At 34.3% G+C, this 5,204-nt stretch overlaps 1 long non-coding RNA gene across 4 annotated transcripts; it reads left to right on the plus strand.

The window, feature by feature from the left end:
- Positions 1–2,588: 2,588 nt before the first annotated feature.
- LOC145034934 (uncharacterized) lies at positions 2,589–4,911 on the plus strand. 4 transcript variants are annotated; one of them, XR_013678264.1, is made up of 5 exons: positions 2,596–2,863; positions 2,979–3,040; positions 3,173–3,210; positions 4,073–4,516; positions 4,614–4,911. It is a non-coding gene; the product is annotated as an uncharacterized LOC145034934 (long non-coding RNA). The 4 variants fall into 4 exon arrangements; XR_013678263.1 differs by having other exon boundaries at positions 2,589–2,863; positions 2,979–4,141; positions 4,232–4,516; XR_013678262.1 differs by having other exon boundaries at positions 2,590–2,863; positions 3,173–4,516.
- Positions 4,912–5,204: the final 293 nt, after the last annotated feature.

The raw sequence follows: 5,204 nt of genomic DNA on the forward strand, positions 1-5,204 counted from the left end.
GCAGCGAGGCTAGTTTTTAGGTCATCATGGCAAGTTTTCTAGGCAATGTGTTCGAGTATTCAAGGTAACGATGCAAGTTTTGTAGGTTGTCGTTAGAGATATCAAGGCAACGTGTTCCAGCAATCAAGGGAACGGGGCTAGTTTCCAGGTCGTCGTTCAAGAAATAAAGGGAACGGGGCTAGTTTTTAGGACATCGTTCAACATGTCAAGGCAACGTTTTGGTGAAATCAAGGCAACATGGAACTAGTTAACAAGGCAACGTGTTGGGGGAGGCATCTTTCAAGGCCATCGTTCGACAAATCTAGGCAGCAGGGCTTGTCATTAGGTCATCGTTCGAAAAAATAATGCAACAAGTTCGAGTATCAATGCAATGTGACATGTTTTCCGGTCATCGTTCGAGCAACCAAGGCAACATGTTGGGGTGGGCTTTGTTCACGGGTCATTGGGCTTGCCTTGTTGGTGCTCGATGGTGTCTTCGTCACCATGGTCCCCCTATATATACATCAAGGCAATGGGGATAGAAATCAGGCTTTCGTTTGAGATATCAAGATAACATGTCCTACAATTCAAGGCCACAAGGCTAGTTTTCAGGTCTTTGTTCTAAAAATTAAGACAACATGTTCAAGAAATCAAGGCAACAAACATTGATTTGCATGAGGATGCATAAGTTTTAGTATGTGCACGACATCGGGAGAAATCAAGCCATCGTGGCTAGTTTTCAGGTCACCGTTCAAGAAATTAAAGTAACGAGACTAGTTTTGAGGTCATCATGGCAAGTTTTCTAGGCAATTTGTTCGAGTATTCAAGGCAACGATACAAGTTTTGCAGGTCCTCGTTAGAGATATCAAGGCAACGTGTTCCAACAATCAAGGGAACAAGGCTAGTTTATAGGTCGTCGTTGAAGAAATAAAGGGAACATGGCTAGTTTTCAGGACATCGTTCGACATATCAAGGCAACCCATTGCATGTTGTTATTATATTATTTGTTAGGTATTGGTATTTTGGGGGAAACTCACTAAGCTTTGGGCTTAGAGTTTTAGATTGTGTTTCAGGTACATCAGTGGATCGCGAGAAGGCGAAGGTGTGATCGTACACCTCCTCATGTTTTTGCTTACAATTTTGGGATTTCTCTGATATGAAACTCATTTTGAAAACAATTTGTAAACAATGTTGGTTTTTGGGTTGTTTAAAAAGTTTAAATTTTTCAAGAATTTTATAAATGTTACAATCTGATCGCCCTACAAAAGGTTGATGTGCAGCATGAGCACTTGGAGTTTCTTCGTAAGCAAGCGGAGAAATATCAAATGACAAAGGATTTAGCAATTCTCCATACGAGCGAAGCAAATATGGGACCACAAGAAGCGCTAGTGCTCTGGAAGATAAAGGAGAATATTGAAAGACAATATATGGATGAGTATGGATGAGTAGTTGATCGGTTTTTAGTTTTTAGGATAATTATTATTATTATTATTATTATTATTATTATTATTATTATTATTATTTAATTTTTTTTTTTGCGTTCAACGTTGTGTTTTTTTTTGTGTGTAATGTTTTTAAATTTTTTTTATTGTTATGGTTAATCTAGGAGTTAACTAAATTGAATGTTTCATTTTTTTTTTATTAATCCAATGTGATTAAAAAAATAAAAAACAAATAAATTGAAAAAAAGAAAAAAAAAACGATAAAAAAATAAAAAAAGAAATGATGACATGAAAAGTCAGTCTAAAAAAATGATATATTTCATTGTTTTATGGGAACCAATTTTTTTTTTTTTAATTTTTTTACATTCGACTTTTTTATTTTTATTTTTTTTTAACGACAAGCTGGCATTAAAATCGGAAAGGAAAATTAGTGGGAGGATAGGTAGTGCAAACATGAAAAATAATCTAAAGAATATAGTAAATTACATATGAATCGTGCGGATGTCAAAATGCATATTATATATAGATTAATTTAAAACCCCCTTAAGTAACAATACTTTGTTCCTATTGAGCCAAGAATTTAATCTATTCCTCTTTCCCACCGCCTAAAGATGCCACCACCTAAAGAAACCAATAGAAATACGCTTGTTGTCACCGAACTATCCCATAAAAATGAGATTAGTGTATTTTCCACCGCTTCGTAAAGGAAACCACGTATATTTACTCTAAAATTGATTGGTGTCATACATATCTGTCCTCCAACCACCGCTTTAACTGTTACGTCCTTCCACATTCTTCCTACCGCTGTTCCATCTCTTTCTTCCTTCCACAGAAAAGCCCTAAGTCGATCCGTTCCTCTCCAATTACTCGGACAAAACATTGGAGAAAAGATATGTGAGAATCACCACCACCATCGTACTTTTCCTCTATCGGTTCTCTTTCAGTGCTTCCCTTATTGCTTATTCGGGGGGTGTTTGGCTTATCTTTTGAGATGACAAAAGTCCTTTTAGGAAAAGATAAAGGTAAAAGATGTTTGGTAAAAACACTTTTAAAAGCTATTTTTGGATTTTGGATATAAGGAAAAAATGAACTTTTTGGAAAAGTCATGAAAACCTAACTTTTGCAACTTTTCCTAAAATGACTTTTGGCCTCTCAAAAGATAAGTCAAACACTCCCTCGGACGAGTAAAGGTAGCTACAACAGTTCAATTGAACTCATATAATGTAGGATATGAGAGGGGAACATGATACCTGAGCTTGAGAATGCCTCGAAAGCCAGGGAGAGGGGAGATGTAGCAAAAGATGCCTACGTCGGATTTCTCGAGGGGGGATTTCATGACGGCCGATTGTGATTGTCGATGCTTCTGCGCTGATATCTCAATCCATCAAAAGGGTGATTTCTCTTGGGATGGGTGACCTGACTACTTTTTCTTACTTTAGCAGGTGAGTTACGGCTCAATCGATTCTATTTTCTTTCTTTCTTCTAATAGATACATTTCATCTTCTTCTTTGTGGATTTTGTGTTTTCCCGTTTTCTTTATATATGCTCCATTGATAGATTTTTGGAAACAAGGGAGTGGAACAATGATTCACCGCCTCCAGTTAGTTTAGTTTTTTGAGGTAATAGTCAATTTTGTTCTTCATCTACGTATTTCTTTAATTCCTTTTCGTTCTTTTGTCTCAAAACCTTACTCTTGCTGTTTGAATGGCCTATTTTTTTTTTTCAATGTATGTGTGTGGGTGGAATACAAGAGGATTCTTGAGCTTCAGTTAACAACCCTGTTATTTTGGTAATCTACCATATAGTTCTATCTACTTGCTCTATAATTTCGTTTGAATCTTTTATCGAGTAAATTACACAAATGGTCCCTATTGTTTGGGGTAATTTGTACGTTTGGTCCCTAACTTATTTTTTTAACTCGGAAGGTCCCTACTATTTGCTTTTGTTACATGCTTGCTACAGTTTGTTTTTGTTACGCGCTTGGTCCCTATCTTACGTAAAAATACTACTATTTAAATAGGGAAATTGGTGGAGTAGGTAAGGTAAGGTGAGGGGGTGGGGTTGGGGTGTGTTTATTTAAATAAATTAAAAAATCAAAGGCAAAATAGTTTTTTTTAGTTAAGGCATGGACCAAACGCGTAACAAAAACAAATAATGGGACCTTCCGACTTAAAAAAAAAGTTAGGGACCAAATGCGAAAATTACACTAAACCATAGTGACCATTAGTGTAATTTACTCTCTTTTATCTTATTGCTTTACTAACTCTATATTTCTTTATTTCCATTTTTACCCTTTAACACCAGTTAATATATCTAACCAGGAACCCTATAATAGAAAGTCAAAATATATTGACGTTAGGAAAGATACACAGAGTAGAGTTAGTAAAACATGTAAGTTCATTAGGTGAACCATCATATATGTATATACCTGCTTATTTCCTTGATAAAACATGTAAGTTCATTAGATAGACCATCATAAACGTATATACCTGCTTATTTCCTTCATTTCCTTTGCTCCTTTTTGCCTGATGGGCATTTGTTTATATCAGCAATTGTCAACTTCATTAGGTGGACCAACATATACCTCTATGGTTTTATGGAAAGATATTAGTATTGTACATTTATAGATTTATCCTTGGGTTCATTTTTAGACAATTGAGGCACTTTCATATGTTCCAGCACCTAAATTGGCATTGAGGTTGTACTTACAGTGTGTAGAGGTAAACTTATTATATGTCGAGATCATTTGACAAATCTACCCTCGACCTTTGCATAAGTTATATAAATTTTTTTACTTTTTCTTTTTTCAGACTGCTAACGATTGTGATTTGGAACCAATTGCATATGAGTTTTTCACCCAAGCATTTGTTTTATATGAAGAAGAAATTGCAATAATTGCTCAATCTCTTAACACGCATAAAAAGTGATTTTAATAGAGTTTTTCTTTATTTACAAACACATGACTTATTTATTTGCATGCTGCCAAAATTCCAAAAGCTCAAATAACTGCAGTTCATCTAATAATTAGAACCCTTCAAAGGACACATGTATTTGGTGTGGAAAACAGGGACACTTTGACACATAAAGCCACAAGGGTAATAACTAATAACAAGCACAATTCAAACAACAATCCTATTTATCCCATTTTCATTAATTTTTTTATACTAAAAATCTACTTTTTATTTTTTTTAGATACAAATGCGGACACAAATAGATCAATTAACAACTGAGAAAGACGATGCACAAAGACATGTTAAAGGTTTACTATGTGTGGTTGAAAGTAATGGAAGTTCATTGACAACTTTTTTTTTTGAATATCTTACAATTGGTTTTGACCTTCTAAATATGTGATTTTCATAGATTACAACACATGTCATTTGTACTTTTTTTTTTTTTAGAAAGGTGTTCCGGCATTTACTGTTTCACAACCAAAACAAACCATGCAATCAAGAGCAAAAAAAGGATATATATTCCATATTTTATATTTTAATATTTATTTTTAAGTTAATTTAATTAGATCGATGGATATTATGCAACTTTATGTTTTTGTAATGACAATCCTATCCTTTGATTATCAAATCTTTATTAACAATGTTAGGGGTATAACATGGATTAACACAAAGCCTTATGTATGGATCTCTTTTGTTAGCCCATTGATAAACATATCTCACATGTTGCTCCTACATTTTTCTCGTTTCTAAAGTTTCAAGAAATAAATTGCAGTTTGACTTTTTTAGTCAAACTGTTTGACTACAAAAGTGAAACTGTAAATTTTGTGGACAA

The sequence above is a fragment of the Lactuca saligna genome, chromosome 3, assembly GCF_052625555.1.
Source record: "Lactuca saligna cultivar CGN05327 chromosome 3, ASM5262555v1, whole genome shotgun sequence".
Lineage (NCBI taxonomy): Eukaryota > Viridiplantae > Streptophyta > Magnoliopsida > Asterales > Asteraceae > Lactuca > Lactuca saligna.